The following is a 24,719-nucleotide window of genomic DNA, read 5'->3' on the forward strand; positions in this document are numbered from 1 at the left end:
GGGACACACACGCACACAGCGAGGGGGGACACACGCACACAGTGAGGGGGGCGACACACGCACACAGCGAGGGGGGCGACACACACACACAGCGAGGGGGGACACACGCACACAGCGAGGGGGGAGACACACACACAGCGAGGGGGGAGAAACGCACACAGCGAGGGGGCGACACACGCACACAGCGAGGGGGGGGACACACACACACAGCGAGGGGGGCGACACACACACACAGCGAGGGGGGAGACACGCACACAGCAAGGTGGGGGACACACGCAGGCAGCGAGGTGGGGGACACACGCACACAGTGTGGGAGGGGGACACAGGCACACAGTGTGGGAGGGGGAGACACGCACACAGCGAGGGGGGGACACACGCACACAGCGAGGGGGGGGACACACGCACACAGCGAGGGGGGACACACGCACACAGCGAGGGGGGGAGACACGCACACAGCGAGGTAGGGGGACACACGCACGCAGCGAGGTGGGGGACACACGCACACAGTGAGGGGGGGGACACACGCACACAGAGAGGGGGTGACACACGCACACAGCGAGGTAGGGGGACACATGCACACAGCGAGGGTGGACACACACAGCGAAGGGAGGTTCACGCTCACAGACAGTGAGGGGGGGTTACACGCACTCACACAGCGAGGGGACACACGCACACAGCGAGGGGGGAGACACGCACACAGCGAGGGGGGACACACACACACACAGCGAGGGGGGGACACATGCACACAGCGAGGGGGGCGACTCACGCACACAGCGAGGGGGTACACACGCACACAGCGAGGGGGGGAGACACGCACACAGCGAGGGGGGGGACACACGTACACAGCGAGGGGGGCGACACACGCACACAGCGAGGGGGGGACACACGCACACAGCGAGGGGGGACACGCACACAGCGAGGGGGGGACACACGCACACAGCGAGGGGGGGACACACGCACACAGCAAGGGAGGGACACGGTCACACACAGCGAGGGGGGGACACACGCACACAGCGATGGGGGGACACACGCACACAGCAAGGGGGGGACACACGCACACAGCGAGGGGGGGACACACACACACAGCGAGGGGACACACACACACACACACAGCGAGGGGGGAGGACACGCACACACAGCGAGGGGACACACACGCACACAGCGAGGGGGGACACACGCACACAGCGAGGTGGGGGACATGCACACAGTGAGGGGGGGACACACGCACACAGCGAGGGTTGGACACACACACACACAGCGAGGGGGGACACACGCACACGCACACAGTGAGGGGGGCACACGCACACACACAGCGAGGGAGGGGGACACACACACACAGCGAGGGGGGGACACACGCACACAGCGAGGGGGGACACACGCACACAGCGAGGGGGGCGACACACACACACAGCGAGGGGGGACACACGCACACAGCGAGGGGGGAGACACGCACACAACGAGGGGGGAGACACGCACACAGCGAGGGGGCGACACAGGCACACAGCGAGGGGGGGGACACACGCACACAGCGAGGGGGGGAGACACGCACACAGCAGGGGGGGGACACACGCACACAGCGAGGGGGGACACACGCATACAGCGAGGGGGGGACACACGCACACAGCGAGGGGGGACACACGCACACAGCAAGGGAGGGACACAGTCACACACAGCGAGGGGGGGACACACGCACACAGCGAGGTGGGGGACACACGCACACAGCGAGTTGGGGGACCCGCGCACACACAGCGAGGGACACAGACACACACACAGAGCGAAGGAGGGACAAGCTCACACACAGCGAGGGGGGACATACGCACACAGCGAGGGGGGACACACACGCACACAGCGAGGGGGGGACACACGCACACAGCGAGGGGGGGACACACGCACACAGCAAGGGGGGACACACGCACTCAGCGAGGGGGGGACACACGCACACAGCGAGGGGGGACACACGCACACAGCGAGGGGGGAGACACGCACAGAGCGAGGGGGGGGACACACGCACACAGCGAGGGGGGGACACACGCACACAGCAAGGGAGGGACACGGTCACACACAGCGAGGGGGGGACACACGCACACAGCGATGGGGGGACACACGCACACAGCAAGGGGGGGACACACGCACACAGCGAGGGGGGGACACACACACACAGCGAGGGGACACACACACACGCACACAGCGAGGGGGGGGACACGCACACACAGCGAGGGGACACACACGCACACAGCGAGGGGGGGACACACGCACACAGCGAGGTGGGGGACACGCACACAGTGAGGGGGGTACACACGCACACAGCGAGGGTTGGACACACACACACACAGCGAGGGGGGACACACGCACACGCACACAGTGAGGGGGGGCACACGCACACACACAGCGAGGGAGGGACACACACACACACAGCGAGGGGGGGACACACGCACACAGCGAGGGGGGACACACGCACACAGCGAGGGGGGCGACACACACACACAGCGAGGGGGGACACACGCACACAGCGAGGGGGGAGACACACACACAGCGAGGGGGGAGAAACGCACACAGCGAGGGGGCGACACACGCACACAGCGAGGGGGGGGACACACACACACAGCGAGGGGGGCGACACACACACACAGCGAGGGGGGAGACACGCACACAGCAAGGTGGGGGACACACGCAGGCAGCGAGGTGGGGGACACACGCACACAGTGTGGGAGGGGGACACAGGCACACAGTGTGGGAGGGGGAGACACGCACACAGCGAGGGGGGGACACACGCACACAGCGAGGGGGGGGACACACGCACACAGCGAGGGGGGACACACGCACACAGCGAGGGGGGAGACACGCACACAGCGAAGGGGGACACACACGCACACAGCGAGGGGGGACACACGCACACAGCGAGGGGGGCGACACACGCACACAGCAAGGTGGGGGACACACGCATGCAGCGAAGTGGGGGACACACGCACACAGTGTGGGAGGGGGACACACGCACACAGTGTGGGAGGGGGACACACGCACACAGCGAGGGGGGACACACGCACACAGCGAGGTGGGGGATACACGCACACAGCGAGGTGGGGGACACGCACACAGCGAGGTAGGGGATCACATGCACGCAGCGAGGTGGGGGACACACGCACACAGTGAGGTAGGGGGACACACGCACGCAGCGAGTTGGGGTACACACGCACACAGCGAGGGGGGGAACACACGCACACAGCGAGGGGGGACACACGCACACAGCGAGGGGGGAGACACGCACATAGCGAGGGGGGACACACACGCACACAGCGAGGGGGGACACACGCACACAGTGAGGGGGGCGACACACGCACACAGCGAGGGGGGCGACACACACACACAGCGAGGGGGGACACACGCACACAGCGAGGGGGGAGACACACACACAGCGAGGGGGGAGAAACGCACACAGCGAGGGGGCGACACACGCACACAGCGAGGGGGGGGACACACACACACAGCGAGGGGGGCGACACACACACACAGCGAGGGGGGAGACACGCACACAGCAAGGTGGGGGACACACGCAGGCAGCGAGGTGGGGGACACACGCACACAGTGTGGGAGGGGGACACAGGCACACAGTGTGGGAGGGGGAGACACGCACACAGCGAGGGGGGGACACACGCACACAGCGAGGGGGGGGACACACGCACACAGCGAGGGGGGACACACGCACACAGCGAGGGGGGGAGACACGCACACAGCGAGGTAGGGGGACACACGTACGCAGCGAGGTGGGGGACACACGCACACAGTGAGGGGGGGACACACGCACACAGAGAGGGGGTGACACACGCACACAGCGAGGTAGGGGGACACATGCACACAGCGAGGGTGGACACACACAGCGAAGGGAGGTTCACGCTCACAGACAGTGAGGGGGGGTTACACGCACTCACACAGCGAGGGGAAACACGCACACAGCGAGGGGGGAGACACGCACACAGCGAGGGGGGACACACACACACACAGCGAGGGGGGGACACATGCACACAGCGAGGGGGGCGACTCACGCACACAGCGAGGGGGTACACACGCACACAGCGAGGGGGGGAGACACGCACACAGCGAGGGGGGGGACACACGTACACAGCGAGGGGGGCGACACACGCACACAGCGAGGGGGGGACACACGCACACAGCGAGGGGGGACACGCACACAGCGAGGGGGGGACACACGCACACAGCGAGGGGGGGACACACGCACACAGCAAGGGAGGGACACGGTCACACACAGCGAGGGGGGGACACACGCACACAGCGATGGGGGGACACACGCACACAGCAAGGGGGGGACACACGCACACAGCGAGGGGGGGACACACACACACAGCGAGGGGACACACACACACACACACAGCGAGGGGGGAGGACACGCACACACAGCGAGGGGACACACACGCACACAGCGAGGGGGGGACACACGCACACAGCGAGGTGGGGGACACGCACACAGTGAGGGGGGGACACACGCACACAGCGAGGGTTGGACACACACACACACAGCGAGGGGGGACACACGCACACGCACACAGTGAGGGGGGGCACACGCACACACACAGCGAGGGAGGGGGACACACACACACAGCGAGGGGGGGACACACGCACACAGCGAGGGGGGGACACACGCACACAGCGAGGGGGGCGACACACACACACAGCGAGGGGGGACACACGCACACAGCGAGGGGGGAGACACGCACACAACGAGGGGGGAGACACGCACACAGCGAGGGGGCGACACAGGCACACAGCGAGGGGGGGGACACACGCACACAGCGAGGGGGGGAGACACGCACACAGCGGGGGGGGACACACGCACACAGCGAGGGGGGACACACGCATACAGCGAGGGGGGGACACACGCACACAGCGAGGGGGGACACACGCACACAGCAAGGGAGGGACACAGTCACACACAGCGAGGGGGGGACACACGCACACAGCGAGGTGGGGGACACACGCACACAGCGAGTTGGGGGACCCGCGCACACACAGCGAGGGACACAGACACACACACAGAGCGAAGGAGGGACAAGCTCACACACAGCGAGGGGGGACATACGCACACAGCGAGGGGGGACACACACGCACACAGCGAGGGGGGGACACACGCACACAGCGAGGGGGGGACACACGCACACAGCAAGGGGGGACACACGCACTCAGCGAGGGGGGGACACACGCACACAGCGAGGGGGGACACACGCACACAGCGAGGGGGGAGACACGCACACAGCGAGGGGGGGACACACGCACACAGCAAGGGGGGACACACGCACTCAGCGAGGGGGGGACACACACACACAGCGAGGGGACACACACACACGCACACAGCGAGGGGGGGGACACGCACACACAGCGGGGGGACACACACGCACACAGCGAGGGGGGGACACACGCACACAGCGAGGTGGGGGACACGCACACAGTGAGGGGGGTACACACGCACACAGCGAGGGTTGGACACACACACACACAGCGAGGGGGGACACACGCACACGCACACAGTGAGGGGGGGCACACGCACACACACAGCGAGGGAGGGACACACACACACACAGCGAGGGGGGGACACACGCACACAGCGAGGGGGGACACACGCACACAGCGAGGGGGGCGACACACACACACAGCGAGGGGGGACACACGCACACAGCGAGGGGGGAGACACACACACAGCGAGGGGGGAGAAACGCACACAGCGAGGGGGCGACACACGCACACAGCGAGGGGGAGGACACACACACACAGCGAGGGGGGCGACACACACACACAGCGAGGGGGGAGACACGCACACAGCAAGGTGGGGGACACACGCAGGCAGCGAGGTGGGGGACACACGCACACAGTGTGGGAGGGGGACACAGGCACACAGTGTGGGAGGGGGAGACACGCACACAGCGAGGGGGGGACACACGCACACAGCGAGGGGGGGGACACACGCACACAGCGAGGGGGGACACACGCACACAGCGAGGGGGGGAGACACGCACACAGCGAAGGGGGACACACACGCACACAGCGAGGGGGGACACACGCACACAGCGAGGGGGGCGACACACGCACACAGCAAGGTGGGGGACACACGCATGCAGCGAAGTGGGGGACACACGCACACAGTGTGGGAGGGGGACACACGCACACAGTGTGGGAGGGGGACACACGCACACAGCGAGGGGGGACACACGCACACAGCGAGGTGGGGGATACACGCACACAGCGAGGTGGGGGACACGCACACAGCGAGGTAGGGGATCACATGCACGCAGCGAGGTGGGGGACACACGCACACAGTGAGGTAGGGGGACACACGCACGCAGCGAGTTGGGGTACACACGCACACAGCGAGGGGGGGAACACACGCACACAGCGAGGGGGGACACACGCACACAGCGAGGGGGGAGACACGCACATAGCGAGGGGGGACACACACGCACACAGCGAGGGGGGACACACGCACACAGTGAGGGGGGCGACACACGCACACAGCGAGGGGGGCGACACACACACACAGCGAGGGGGGACACACGCACACAGCGAGGGGGGAGACACACACACAGCGAGGGGGGAGAAACGCACACAGCGAGGGGGCGACACACGCACACAGCGAGGGGGGGGACACACACACACAGCGAGGGGGGCGACACACACACACAGCGAGGGGGGAGACACGCACACAGCAAGGTGGGGGACACACGCAGGCAGCGAGGTGGGGGACACACGCACACAGTGTGGGAGGGGGACACAGGCACACAGTGTGGGAGGGGGAGACACGCACACAGCGAGGGGGGGACACACGCACACAGCGAGGGGGGGGACACACGCACACAGCGAGGGGGGACACACGCACACAGCGAGGGGGGGAGACACGCACATAGCGAGGGGGGACACACACGCACACAGCGAGGGGGGACACACGCACACAGCGAGGGGGGCGACACACGCACACAGCAAGGTGGGGGACACACGCATGCAGCGAGGTGGGGGACACACGCACACAGTGTGGGAGGGGGACACACGCACACAGTGTGGGAGGGGGACACACGCACACAGCGAGGGGGGACACACGCACACAGCGAGGTGGGGGATACACGCACACAGCGAGGTGGGGGACACGCACACAGCGAGGTAGGGGATCACATGCACGCAGCGAGGTGGGGGACACACGCACCCAGTGAGGTAGGGGGACACACGCACGCAGCGAGTTGGGGTACACACGCACACAGCGAGGGGGGGAACACACGCACACAGCGAGGGGGGACACACGCACACAGCGAGGGGGGAGACACGCACATAGCGAGGGGGGACACACACGCACACAGCGAGGGGGGACACACGCACACAGCGAGGGGGGCGACACACGCACACAGCAAGGTGGGGGACACACGCATGCAGCGAGGTGGGGGACACACGCACACAGTGTGGGAGGGGGACACACGCACACAATGTGGGAGGGGGACACACGCACACAGCGAGGGGGGACACACGCACACAGCGAGGTGGGGGATACACGCACACAGCGAGGTGGGGGACATGCACACAGCGAGGTAGGGGATCACATGCACGCAGCGAGGTGGGGGACACACGCACACAGTGAGGTAGGGGGACACACGCACGCAGCGAGTCGGGGTACACACGCACACAGCGAGGTGGGGGACACACGCACACACACAGCAAGGTGGGGGACACACGCACACACACAGCGAGGGGGGACACACGCATACACACAGCGAGGGGGGACGGACACACACACACACAAAGCGAGGGGGGACACACGCACACGCACAAAGTGAGGGGGGGCACACGCACACACACAGTGTGGGAGGGACACACGCACACAGCAAGTGGGGGACACACGCACACAGCGAGGGGAGGACACACGCACACAGCGAGGGGTGGACACACGCACACAGCGAGGGGGGGACACACGCACACAGCGAGGGGGGGACACACGCACACAGCGAGGGGGGACACACGCACACAGCGAGGGGGGATACACGCACACAGCGAGAGAGGGACACCTGCACACAGCGAGGGGGGTCACACGCACACAGCGAGGGGGGGACACACGCACACAGCGAGGGGGGGACACACGCACACAGCGAGGGGGGTCACACGCACACAGCGAGGGGGGGACACACGCACACAGCGAGGGGGGGACACTCGCACACAGCGAGGGGGGGACACACACACACAGTGAGGGAGGGACACACGCACACAGCGAGGGGGGGACACACACACACAGTGAGGGGGGACACACGCACACAGCGAGGGGGGGACACACGGACGCAGCGAGTTGGGGTACACACGCACACAGCGAGGGGGGGAACACACGCCCACAGCGAGGGGGGGACACGCTCACACACAGTGAGGGAGGGGGACACACGCACACAGCGAGGGGGGACACACGCACACAGCGAGGGGGGGAGACACGCACACAGCGGGGGGGACACACACGCACGCAGCGAGGGGGGACACACGCACACAGCGAGGAGGGCGACACACGCACACAGCAAGGTGGGGGACACACGCATGCAGCGAGGTGGGGGACACACGCACACAGTGTGGGAGGGGGACACACGCACACAGTGTGGGAGGGGGACACACGCACACAGCGAGGGGGGACACACGCACACAGCGAGGTGGGGGATACACGCACACAGCGAGGTGGGGGACACGCACACAGCGAGGTAGGGGATCACATGCACGCAGCGAGGTGGGGGACACACGCACACAGTGAGGTAGGGGGACACACGCACGCAGCGAGTTGGGGTACACACGCACACAGCGAGGGGGGGAACACACGGACACAGCGAAGGGGGCCACGCTCACACACAGTGAGGGAAGGGGACACAAACACAGCGAAGGAGGGACACACACGCACACAGCGGGGGGGACACATGCACACAGCGGGGCGGGACACACGCACACAGCGAGGGGGGCACGCACACACACAGCGAGGGAGTGGGGCAGACACACACACAGCGAGGGGGGACGGACACACACACACACACACACACAGCGAGGGGGGACACACGTACACGCACACAGCGAGGTGGGGACACACGCACACAGCGAGGTGGGGATACACGCACACAGCGAGGGGGGGACACGCACGCAGCGAGGGGGGGATACATGCACACACACAGTGAGGGAGAGACACGCACACACACAGCAAGGGGGGACACACGCACACACACACAGCGAGGGGGACACACACGCACACAGCGAAGGGGACACACGCACACACACAGCGAGGGGAGACACACGCACACAGCAAGGTGGGGGACACACGCACACACAGCGAGGTGGGGGACACACGCACACACACAGCGAGGTGGGGGACACACGCACACAGCGAGGGGGGGACACACGCACACAGCAAGGGGGGGACACACGCACTCAGCGAGGGGGGGACACACGCACACAGTGTGGGAGGGGGACACACGCACACAATGTGGGAGGGGGACACACGCACACAGCGAGGGGGGGACACACGCACACAGCAAGGGGGGGACACACGCACTCAGCGAGGGGGGGACACACGCACACAGCGAGGGGGGACACACGCACACAGCGAGGGTGGAGACACGCACACAGCGAGGGGGGGGACACACGCTCACAGCGAGGGGGGGACACACGCACACAGCAAGGGAGGGACACGTTCACACACAGCGAGGGGGGGACACACGCACACAGCGATGGGGGGACACACGCACACAGCAAGGGGGGGACACACGCACACAGCGAGGGGGGGGACACACACACACAGCGAGGGGACACACACGCACACAGCGAGGGGGGGACACACGCACACAGCGAGGTGGGGGACACGCACACAGTGAGGGGGGTACACACGCACACAGCGAGGGTTGGACACACACACACACAGCGAGGGGGGACACACGCACACGCACACAGTGAGGGGGGGCACACGGACACACACAGCGAGGGAGGGACACACACACACACAGCGAGGGGGGGACACACGCACACAGCGAGGGGGGGACACACGCACACAGCGAGGGGGGCGACACACACACACAGCGACGGGGGAGACACGCACACAGCAAGGTGGGGGACACACGCAGGCAGCGAGGTGGGGGACACACGCACACAGTGTGGGAGGGGGACACAGGCACACAGTGTGGGAGGGGGAGACACGCACACAGCGAGGGGGGGACACACGCACACAGCGAGGGGGGGGACACACGCACACAGCGAGGGGGGACACACGCACACAGCGAGGGGGGGAGACACGCACACAGCGAGGGGGGACACACACGCACACAGCGAGGGGGGACACACGCACACAGCGAGGGGGGCGACACACGCACACAGCAAGGTGGGGGACACACGCATGCAGCGAGGTGGGGGACACACGCACACAGTGTGGGAGGGGGACACACGCACACAGTGTGGGAGGGGGACACACGCACACAGCAAGGGGGGACACACGCACACAGCGAGGTGGGGGATACACGCACACAGCGAGGTGGGGGACACGCACACAGCGAGGTAGGGGATCACATGCACGCAGCGAGGTGGGGGACACACGCACACAGTGAGGTAGGGGGACACACGCACGCAGCGAGTTGGGGTACACACGCACACAGCGAGGGGGGGAACACACGCACACAGCGAGGGGGGACACACGCACACAGCGAGGAGGGGAGACACGCATACAGCGAGGGGGGACACACACGCACACAGCGAGGGGGGACACACGCACACAGCGAGGGGGGCGACACACGCACACAGCAAGGTGGGGGACACACGCATGCAGCGAGGTGGGGGACACACGCACACAGTGTGGGAGGGGGACACACGCACACAATGTGGGAGGGGGACACACGCACACAGCGAGGGGGGACACACGCACACAGCGAGGTGGGGGATACACGCACACAGCGAGGTGGGGGACATGCACACAGCGAGGTAGGGGATCACATGCACGCAGCGAGGTGGGGGACACACGCACACAGTGAGGTAGGGGGACACACGCACGCAGCGAGTTGGGGTACACACGCACACAGCGAGGTGGGGGTCACACGCACACACACAGCAAGGTGGGGGACACACGCACACACACAGCGAGGGGGGACACACGCATACACACAGCGAGGGGGGACGGACACACACACACACAAAGCGAGGGGGGACACACGCACACGCACAAAGTGAGGGGGGGCACACGCACACACACAGTGTGGGAGGGACACACGCACACAGCAAGTGGGGGACACACGCACACAGCGAGGGGAGGACACACGCACACAGCGAGGGGTGGACACACGCACACAGCGAGGGGGGGACACACGCACACAGCGAGGGGGGGACACACGCACACAGCGAGGGGGGACACACGCACACAGCGAGGGGGGGTACACGCACACAGCGAGAGAGGGACACCTGCACACAGCGAGGGGGGTCACACGCACACAGCGAGGGGGGGACACACGCACACAGCGAGGGGGGGACACACGCACACAGCGAGGGGGGTCACACGCACACAGCGAGGGGGGGACACACGCACACAGCGAGGGGGGGACACTCGCACACAGCGAGGGGGGGACACACACACACAGTGAGGGGGGGACACACGCACACAGCGAGGGGGGGACACACACACACAGTGAGGGGGGACACACGCACACAGCGAGGGGGGGACACCCGCACGCAGCGAGTTGGGGTACACACGCACACAGCGAGGGGGGGAACACACGCCCACAGCGAGGGGGGGACACGCTCACACACAGTGAGGGAGGGGGACACACGCACACAGCGAGGGGGGACACACGCACACAGCGAGGGGGGGAGACACGCACACAGCGGGGGGGACACACACGCACGCAGCGAGGGGGGACACACGCACACAGCGAGGAGGGCGACACACGCACACAGCAAGGTGGGGGACACACGCATGCAGCGAGGTGGGGGACACACGCACACAGTGTGGGAGGGGGACACACGCACACAGTGTGGGAGGGGGACACACGCACACAGCGAGGGGGGACACACGCACACAGCGAGGTGGGGGATACACGCACACAGCGAGGTGGGGGACACGCACACAGCGAGGTAGGGGATCACATGCACGCAGCGAGGTGGGGGACACACGCACACAGTGAGGTAGGGGGACACACGCACGCAGCGAGTTGGGGTACACACGCACACAGCGAGGGGGGGAACACACGGACACAGCGAAGGGGGCCACGCTCACACACAGTGAGGGAAGGGGACACAAACACAGCGAAGGAGGGACACACACGCACACAGCGGGGGGGACACATGCACACAGCGGGGCGGGACACACGCACACAGCGAGGGGGGCACGCACACACACAGCGAGGGAGTGGGGCAGACACACACACAGCGAGGGGGGACGGACACACACACACACACACACACAGCGAGGGGGGACACACGTACACGCACACAGCGAGGTGGGGACACACGCACACAGCGAGGTGGGGATACACGCACACAGCGAGGGGGGGACACGCACGCAGCGAGGGGGGGATACATGCACACACACAGTGAGGGAGAGACACGCACACACACAGCAAGGGGGGACACACGCACACACACACAGCGAGGGGGACACACACGCACACAGCGAAGGGGACACACGCACACACACAGCGAGGGGAGACACACGCACACAGCAAGGTGGGGGACACACGCACACACAGCGAGGTGGGGGACACACGCACACACACAGCGAGGTGGGGGACACACGCACACAGCGAGGGGGGGACACACGCACACAGCAAGGGGGGGACACACGCACTCAGCGAGGGGGGGACACACGCACACAGTGTGGGAGGGGGACACACGCACACAATGTGGGAGGGGGACACACGCACACAGCGAGGGGGGGACACACGCACACAGCAAGGGGGGGACACACGCACTCAGCGAGGGGGGGACACACGCACACAGCGAGGGGGGACACACGCACACAGCGAGGGTGGAGACACGCACACAGCGAGGGGGGGGACACACGCACACAGCGAGGGGGGGACACACGCACACAGCAAGGGAGGGACACGTTCACACACAGCGAGGGGGGGACACACGCACACAGCGATGGGGGGACACACGCACACAGCAAGGGGGGGACACACGCACACAGCGAGGGGACACACACACACACACAGCGAGGGGACACACACGCACACAGCGAGGGGGGGACACACGCACACAGCGAGGTGGGGGGCACGCACACAGTGAGGGGGGTACACACGCACACAGCGAGGGTTGGACACACACACACACAGCGAGGGGGGACACACGCACACGCACACAGTGAGGGGGGGCACACGCACACACACAGCGAGGGAGGGACACACACACACACAGCGAGGGGGGGACACACGCACACAGCGAGGGGGGGACACACGCACACAGCGAGGGGGGCGACACACACACACAGCGAGGGGGGAGACACGCACACAGCAAGGTGGGGGACACACGCAGGCAGCGAGGTGGGGGACACACGCACACAGTGTGGGAGGGGGACACAGGCACACAGTGTGGGAGGGGGAGACACGCACACAGCGAGGGGGGGACACACGCACACAGCGAGGGGGGGGACACACGCACACAGCGAGGGGGGACACACGCACACAGCGAGGGGGGGAGACACGCACACAGCGAGGGGGGACACACACGCACACAGCGAGGGGGGACACACGCACACAGCGAGGGGGGCGACACACGCACACAGCAAGGTGGGGGACACACGCATGCAGCGAGGTGGGGGACACACGCACACAGTGTGGGAGGGGGACACACGCACACAGTGTGGGAGGGGGACACACGCACACAGCGAGGGGGGACACACGCACACAGCGAGGTGGGGGATACACGCACACAGCGAGGTGGGGGACACGCACACAGCGAGGTAGGGGATCACATGCACGCAGCGAGGTGGGGGACACACGCACACAGTGAGGTAGGGGGACACACGCACGCAGCGAGTTGGGGTACACACGCACACAGCGAGGGTGGGAACACACGCACACAGCGAGGGGGGACACACGCACACAGCGAGAGGGGGATACACGCACACAGCGAGGGGGGACACACACGCACACAGCGAGGGGGGACACACGCACACAGCGAGGGGGGCGACACACGCACACAGCAAGGTGGGGGACACACGCATGCAGCGAGGTGGGGGACACACGCACACAGTGTGGGAGGGGGACACACGCACACAATGTGGGAGGGGGACACACGCACACAGCGAGGGGGGACACACGCACACAGCGAGGTGGGGGATACACGCACACAGCGAGGTGGGGGACATGCACACAGCGAGGTAGGGGATCACATGCACGCAGCGAGGTGGGGGACACACGCACACAGTGAGGTAGGGGGACACACGCACGCAGCGAGTTGGGGTACACACGCACACAGCGAGGTGGGGGACACACGCACACACACAGCAAGGTGGGGGACACACGCACACACACAGCGAGGGGGGACACACGCATACACACAGCGAGGGGGGACGGACACACACACACACAAAGCGAGGGGGGACACACGCACACGCACAAAGTGAGGGGGGGCACACGCACACACACAGTGTGGGAGGGACACACGCACACAGCAAGTGGGGGACACACGCACACAGCGAGGGGAGGACACACGCACACAGCGAGGGGTGGACACACGCACACAGCGAGGGGGGGACACACGCACACAGCGAGGGGGGGACACACGCACACAGCGAGGGGGGACACACGCACACAGCGAGGGGGGATACACGCACACAGCGAGCGAGGGACACCTGCACACAGCGAGGGGGGTCACACGCACACAGCGAGGGGGGGACACACGCACACAGCGAGGGGGGGACACACGCACACAGCGAGGGGGGTCACACGCACACAGCGAGGGGGGGACACACGCACACAGCGAGGGGGGGACACTCGCACACAGCGAGGGGGGGACACACACACACAGTGAGGGGGGGACACACGCACACAGCGAGGGGGACACACACACACACAGTGAGGGGGGACACACGCACACAGCGAGGGGGGGACACACGCACGCAGAAAGTTGGGGTACACACGCACACAGCGAGGGGGACACACACACACACAGTGAGGGGGGACACACGCACACAGCGAGGGGGGGACACACGCACGCAGCGAGTTGGGGTACACACGCACACAGCGAGGTGGGGGACACACGCACACAGTGTGGGAGGGGGACACACGCACACAGTGTGGGAGGGGGACACACGCACACAGCGAGGGGGGACACACGCACACAGCGAGGTGGGGGATACACGCACACAGCGAGGTGGGGGACACGCACACAGCGAGGTAGGGGATCACATGCACGCAGCGAGGTGGGGGACACGCGCACACAGTGAGGTAGGGGGACACACGCACGCAGCGAGTTGGGGTACACACGCACACAGCGAGGGGGGGAACACACGGACACAGCGAAGGGGGCCACGCTCACACACAGTGAGGGAAGGGGACACAAACACAGCGAAGGAGGGACACACACGCACACAGCGGGGGGGACACATGCACACAGCGGGGCGGGACACACGCACACAGCGAGGGGGCACGCACACACACAGCGAGGGAGTGGGGCAGACACACACACAGCGAGGGGGGACGGACACACACACACACACACACACAGCGAGGGGGGACACACGTACACGCACACAGCGAGGTGGGGACACACGCACACAGCGAGGTGGGGATACACGCACACAGCGAGGGGGGGACACGCACGCAGCGAGGGGGGATACATGCACACACACAGTGAGGGAGAGACACGCACACACACAGCAAGGGGGGACACACGCACACACACACAGCGAGGGGGACACACACGCACACAGCGAAGGGGACACACGCACACACACAGCGAGGGGAGACACACGCACACAGCAAGGTGGGGGACACACGCACACACAGCGAGGTGGGGGACACACGCACACACACAGCGAGGTGGGGGACACACGCACACAGCGAGGGGGGGACACACGCACACAGCAAGGGGGGGACACACGCACTCAGCGAGGGGGGGACACACGCACACAGTGTGGGAGGGGGACACACGCACACAATGTGGGAGGGGGACACACGCACACAGCGAGGGGGGGACACACGCACACAGCAAGGGGGGGACACACGCACTCAGCGAGGGGGGGACACACGCACACAGCGAGGGGGGACACACGCACACAGCGAGGGTGGAGACACGCACACAGCGAGGGGGGGGACACACGCACACAGCGAGGGGGGGACACACGCACACAGCAAGGGAGGGACACGTTCACACACAGCGAGGGGGGGACACACGCACACAGCGATGGGGGGACACACGCACACAGCAAGGGGGGGACACACGCACACAGCGAGGTTGGGGACACACACACACAGCGAGGGGACACACACGCACACAGCGAGGGGGGGACACACGCACACAGTGAGGGGGGTACACACGCACACAGCGAGGGTTGGACACACACACACACAGCGAGGGGGGACACACGCACACGCACACAGTGAGGGGGGGCACAAGCACACACACAGCGAGGGAGGGACACACACACACACAGCGAGGGGGGGACACACGCACACAGCGAGGGGGGGACACACGCACACAGCGAGGGGGGCGACACACACACACAGCGAGGGGGGAGACACGCACACAGCAAGGTGGGGGACACACGCAGGCAGCGAGGTGGGGGACACACGCACACAGTGTGGGAGGGGGACACAGGCACACAGTGTGGGAGGGGGAGACACGCACACAGCGAGGGGGGGACACACGCACACAGCGAGGGGGGGGACACACGCACACAGCGAGGGGGGACACACGCACACAGCGAGGGGGGGAGACACGCACACAGCGAGGGGGGACACACACGCACACAGCGAGGGGGGACACACGCACACAGCGAGGGGGGCGACACACGCACACAGCAAGGTGGGGGACACACGCATGCAGCGAGGTGGGGGACACACGCACACAGTGTGGGAGGGGGACACACGCACACAGTGTGGGAGGGGGACACACGCACACAGCGAGGGGGGACACACGCACACAGCGAGGTGGGGGATACACGCACACAGCGAGGTGGGGGACACGCACACAGCGAGGTAGGGGATCACATGCACGCAGCGAGGTGGGGGACACACGCACACAGTGAGGTAGGGGGACACACGCACGCAGCGAGTTGGGGTACACACGCACACAGCGAGGGGGGGAACACACGCACACAGCGAGGGGGGACACACGCACACAGCGAGGGGGGGAGACACGCACACAGCGAGGGGGGACACACACGCACACAGCGAGGGGGGACACACGCACACAGCGAGGGGGGCGACACACGCACACAGCAAGGTGGGGGACACACGCATGCAGCGAGGTGGGGGACACACGCACACAGTGTGGGAGGGGGACACACGCACACAATGTGGGAGGGGGACACACGCACACAGCGAGGGGGGACACACGCACACATCGAGGTGGGGGATACACGCACACAGCGAGGTGGGGGACATGCACACAGCGAGGTAGGGGATCACATGCACGCAGCGAGGTGGGGGACACACGCACACAGTGAGGTAGGGGGACACACGCACGCAGCGAGTTGGGGTACACACGCACACAGCGAGGTGGGGGACACACGCACACACACAGCAAGGTGGGGGACACACGCACACACACAGCGAGGGGGGACACACGCATACACACAGCGAGGGGGGACAGACACACACACACACAAAGCGAGGGGGGACACACGCACACGCACAAAGTGAGGGGGGGCACACGCACACACACAGTGTGGGAGGGACACACGCACACAGCAAGTGGGGGACACACGCACACAGCGAGGGGAGGACACACGCACACAGCGAGGGGTGGACACACGCACACAGCGAGGGGGGGACACACGCACACAGCGAGGGGGGGACACACGCACACAGCGAGGGGGGACACACGCACACAGCGAGGGGGGATACACGCACACAGCGAGAGAGGGACACCTGCACACAGCGAGGGGGGTCACACGCACACAGCGAGGGGGGGACACACGCACACAGCGAGGGCGGGACACACGCACACAGCGAGGGGGGTCACACGCACACAGCGAGGGGGGGACACACGCACACAGCGAGGGGGGGACACTCGCACACAGCGAGGGGGGGACACACACACACAGTGAGGGGGGGACACACGCACACAGCGAGGGGGGGACACACACACACAGTGAGGGGGGACACACGCACACAGCGAGGGGGGGACACACGCACGCAGCGAGTTGGGGTACACACACACACAGCGAGGGGGGGAACACACGCCCACAGCGAGGGGGGGACACGCTCACACACAGTGAGGGAGGGGGACACACGCACACAGCGAGGGGGGACACACGCACACAGCGAGGGGGGGAGACACGCACACAGCGGGGGGGACACACACGCACGCAGCGAGGGGGGACACACGCACACAGCGAGGAGGGCGACACACGCACACAGCAAGGTGGGGGACACACGCATGCAGCGAGGTGGGGGACACACGCACACAGTGTGGGAGGGGGACACACGCACACAGTGTGGGAGGGGGACACACGCACACAGCGAGGGGGGACACACGCACACAGCGAGGTGGGGGATACACGCACACAGCGAGGTGGGGGACACGCACACAGCGAGGTAGGGGATCACATGCACGCAGCGAGGTGGGGGACACACGCACACAGTGAGGTAGGGGGACACACGCACGCAGCGAGTTGGGGTACACACGCACACAGCGAGGGGGGGAACACACGGACACAGCGAAGGGGGCCACGCTCACACACAGTGAGGGAAGGGGACACAAACACAGCGAAGGAGGGACACACACGCACACAGCGGGGGGGACACATGCACACAGCGGGGCGGGACACACGCACACAGCGAGGGGGGCACGCACACACACAGCGAGGGAGTGGGGCAGACACACACACAGCGAGGGGGGACGGACACACACACACACACACACACAGCGAGGGGGGACACACGTACACGCACACAGCGAGGTGGGGACACACGCACACAGCGAGGTGGGGATACACGCACACAGCGAGGGGGGGACACGCACGCAGCGAGGGGGGGATACATGCACACACACAGTGAGGGAGAGACACGCACACACACAGCAAGGGGGGACACACGCACACACACACAGCGAGGGGGACACACACGCACACAGCGAAGGGGACACACGCACACACACAGCGAGGGGAGACACACGCACACAGCAAGGTGGGGGACACACGCACACACAGCGAGGTGGGGGACACACGCACACACACAGCGAGGTGGGGGACACACGCACACAGCGAGGGGGGGACACACGCACACAGCAAGGGGGGGACACACGCACTCAGCGAGGGGGGGACACACGCACACAGTGTGGGAGGGGGACACACGCACACAATGTGGGAGGGGGACACACGCACACAGCGAGGGGGGGACACACGCACACAGCAAGGGGGGGACACACGCACTCAGCGAGGGGGGGACACACGCACACAGCGAGGGGGGACACACGCACACAGCGAGGGTGGAGACACGCACACAGCGAGGGGGGGGACACACGCACACAGCGAGGGGGGACACACGCACACAGCAAGGGAGGGACACGTTCACACACAGCGAGGGGGGGACACACGCACACAGCGATGGGGACACACACGCACACAGCAAGGGGGGGACACACGCACTCAGCGAGGGGGGGACACACGCACACAGCGAGGGGGGACACACGCACACAGCGAGGGTGGAGACACGCACACAGCGAGGGGGGGGACACACGCACACAGCGAGGGGGGACACACGCACACAGCAAGGGAGGGACACGTTCACACACAGCGAGGGGGGGGACACACACACACAGCGAGGGGACACACACGCACACAGCGAGGGGGGGACACACGCACACAGCGAGGTGGGGGACACGCACACAGTGAGGGGGGTACACACGCACACAGCGAGGGTTGGACACACACACACACAGCGAGGGGGGACACACGCACACGCACACAGTGAGGGGGGGCACACGCACACACACAGCGAGGGAGGGACACACACACACACAGCGAGGGGGGGACACACGCACACAGCGAGGGGGGGACACACGCACACAGCGAGGGGGGCGACACACACACACAGCGACGGGGGAGACACGCACACAGCAAGGTGGGGGACACACGCAGGCAGCGAGGTGGGGGACACACGCACACAGTGTGGGAGGGGGACACAGGCACACAGTGTGGGAGGGGGAGACACGCACACAGCGAGGGGGGGACACACGCACACAGCGAGGGGGGGGACACACGCACACAGCGAGGGGGGACACACGCACACAGCGAGGGGGGGAGACACGCACACAGCGAGGGGGGACACACACGCACACAGCGAGGGGGGACACACGCACACAGCGAGGGGGGCGACACACGCACACAGCAAGGTGGGGGACACACGCATGCAGCGAGGTGGGGGACACACGCACACAGTGTGGGAGGGGGACACACGCACACAGTGTGGGAGGGGGACACACGCACACAGCGAGGGGGGACACATGCACACAGCGAGGTGGGGGATACACGCACACAGCGAGGTGGGGGACACGCACACAGCGAGGTAGGGGATCACATGCACGCAGCGAGGTGGGGGACACACGCACACAGTGAAGTAGGGGGACACACGCACGCAGCGAGTTGGGGTACACACGCACACAGCGAGGGGGGGAACACACGCACACAGCGAGGGGGGACACACGCACACAGCGAGGGGGGGAGACACGCACACAGCGAGGGGGGACACACACGCACACAGCGAGGGGGGACACACGCACACAGCGAGGGGGGCGACACACGCACACAGCAAGGTGGGGGACACACGCATGCAGCGAGGTGGGGGACACACGCACACAGTGTGGGAGGGGGACACACGCACACAATGTGGGAGGGGGACACACGCACACAGCGAGGGGGGACACACGCACACAGCGAGGTGGGGGATACACGCACACAGCGAGGTGGGGGACATGCACACAGCGAGGTAGGGGATCACATGCACGCAGCGAGGTGGGGGACACACGCACACAGTGAGGTAGGGGGACACACGCACGCAGCGAGTTGGGGTACACACGCACACAGCGAGGTGGGGGACACACGCACACACACAGCAAGGTGGGGGACACACGCACACACACAGCGAGGGGGGACACACGCATACACACAGCGAGGGGGGACGGACACACACACACACAAAGCGAGGGGGGACACACGCACACGCACAAAGTGAGGGGGGGCACACGCACACACACAGTGTGGGAGGGACACACGCACACAGCAAGTGGGGGACACACGCACACAGCGAGGGGAGGACACACGCACACAGCGAGGGGTGGACACACGCACACAGCGAGGGGGGGACACACGCACACAGCGAGGGGGGGACACACGCACACAGCGAGGGGGGACACACGCACACAGCGAGGGGGGATACACGCACACAGCGAGAGAGGGACACCTGCACACAGCGAGGGGGGTCACACGCACACAGCGAGGGGGGGACACACGCACACAGCGAGGGGGGGACACACGCACACAGCGAGGGGGGTCACACGCACACAGCGAGGGGGGGACACACGCACACAGCGAGGGGGGGACACTCGCACACAGCGAGGGGGGGACACACACACACAGTGAGGGGGGGACACACGCACACAGCGAGGGGGACACACACACACACAGTGAGGGGGGACACACGCACACAGCGAGGGGGGGACACACGCACGCAGCGAGTTGGGGTACACACGCACACAGCGAGGGGGGGAACACACGCCCACAGCGAGGGGGGGACACGCTCACACACAGTGAGGGAGGGGGACACACGCACACAGCGAGGGGGGACACACGCACACAGCGAGGGGGGGAGACACGCACACAGCGGGGGGGACACACACGCACGCAGCGAGGGGGGACACACGCACACAGCGAGGAGGGCGACACACGCACACAGCAAGGTGGGGGACACACGCATGCAGCGAGGTGGGGGACACACGCACACAGTGTGGGAGGGGGACACACGCACACAGTGTGGGAGGGGGACACACGCACACAGCGAGGGGGGACACACGCACACAGCGAGGTGGGGGATACACGCACACAGCGAGGTGGGGGACACGCACACAGCGAGGTAGGGGATCACATGCACGCAGCGAGGTGGGGGACACACGCACACAGTGAGGTAGGGGGACACACGCACGCAGCGAGTTGGGGTACACACGCACACAGCGAGGGGGGGAACACACGGACACAGCGAAGGGGGCCACGCTCACACACAGTGAGGGAAGGGGACACAAACACAGCGAAGGAGGGACACACACGCACACAGCGGGGGGGACACATGCACACAGCGGGGCGGGACACACGCACACAGCGAGGGGGGCACGCACACACACAGCGAGGGAGTGGGGCAGACACACACACAGCGAGGGGGGACGGACACACACACACACACACACACAGCGAGGGGGGACACACGTACACGCACACAGCGAGGTGGGGACACACGCACACAGCGAGGTGGGGATACACGCACACAGCGAGGGGGGGACACGCACGCAGCGAGGGGGGGATACATGCACACACACAGTGAGGGAGAGACACGCACACACACAGCAAGGGGGGACACACGCACACACACACAGCGAGGGGGACACACACGCACACAGCGAAGGGGACACACGCACACACACAGCGAGGGGAGACACACGCACACAGCAAGGTGGGGGACACACGCACACACAGCGAGGTGGGGGACACACGCACACACACAGCGAGGTGGGGGACACACGCACACAGCGAGGGGGGGACACACGCACACAGCAAGGGGGGGACACACGCACTCAGCGAGGGGGGGACACACGCACACAGTGTGGGAGGGGGACACACGCACACAATGTGGGAGGGGGACACACGCACACAGCGAGGGGGGGACACACGCACACAGCAAGGGGGGGACACACGCACTCAGCGAGGGGGGGACACACGCACACAGCGAGGGGGGACACACGCACACAGCGAGGGTGGAGACACGCACACAGCGAGGGGGGGGACACACGCACACAGCGAGGGGGGGACACACGCACACAGCAAGGGAGGGACACGTTCACACACAGCGAGGGGGGGACACACGCACACAGCGATGGGGGGACACACGCACACAGCAAGGGGGGGACACACGCACACAGCGAGGGGGGACACACACACACACAGCGAGGGGACACACACGCACACAGCGAGGGGGGGACACACGCACACAGCGAGGTGGGGGACACGCACACAGTGAGGGGGGTACACACGCACACAGCGAGGGTTGGACACACACACACACAGCGAGGGGGGACACACGCACACGCACACAGTGAGGGGGGGCACACGCACACACAAAGCGAGGGAGGGACACACACACACACAGCGAGGGGGGGACACACGCACACAGCGAGGGGGGGACACACGCACACAGCGAGGGGGGCGACACACACACACAGCGAGGGGGGAGACACGCACACAGCAAGGTGGGGGACACACGCAGGCAGCGAGGTGGGGGACACACGCACACAGTGTGGGAGGGGGACACAGGCACACAGTGTGGGAGGGGGAGACACGCACACAGCGAGGGGGGGACACACGCACACAGCGAGGGGGGGGACACACGCACACAGCGAGGGGGGACACACGCACACAGCGAGGGGGGGAGACACGCACACAGCGAGGGGGGACACACACGCACACAGCGAGGGGGGACACACGCACACAGCGAGGGGGGCGACACACGCACACAGCAAGGTGGGGGACACACGCATGCAGCGAGGTGGGGGACACACGCACACAGTGTGGGAGGGGGACACACGCACACAGTGTGGGAGGGGGACACACGCACACAGCGAGGGGGGACACACGCACACAGCGAGGTGGGGGATACACGCACACAGCGAGGTGGGGGACACGCACACAGCTAGGTAGGGGATCACATGCACGCAGCGAGGTGGGGGACACACGCACACAGTGAGGTAGGGGGACACACGCACGCAGCGAGTTGGGGTACACACGCACACAGCGAGGGGGGGAACACACGCACACAGCGAGGGGGGACACACGCACACAGCGAGGGGGGGAGACACGCACACAGCGAGGGGGGACACACACGCACACAGCGAGGGGGGACACACGGACACAGCGAGGGGGGCGACACACACACACAGCAAGGTGGGGGACACACGCATGCAGCGAGGTGGGGGACACACGCACACAGTGTGGGAGGGGGACACACGCACACAATGTGGGAGGGGGACACACGCACACAGCGAGGGGGGACACACGCACACAGCGAGGTGGGGGATACACGCACACAGCGAGGTGGGGGACATGCACACAGCGAGGTAGGGGATCACATGCACGCAGCGAGGTGGGGGACACACGCACACAGTGAGGTAGGGGGACACACGCACGCAGCGAGTTGGGGTACACACGCACACAGCGAGGTGGGGGACACACGCAAACACACAGCAAGGTGGGGGACACACGCACACACACAGCGAGGGGGGACACACGCATACACACAGCGAGGGGGGAC

The sequence above is a fragment of the Chiloscyllium punctatum genome, chromosome 14, assembly GCF_047496795.1.
Source record: "Chiloscyllium punctatum isolate Juve2018m chromosome 14, sChiPun1.3, whole genome shotgun sequence".
Lineage (NCBI taxonomy): Eukaryota > Metazoa > Chordata > Chondrichthyes > Orectolobiformes > Hemiscylliidae > Chiloscyllium > Chiloscyllium punctatum.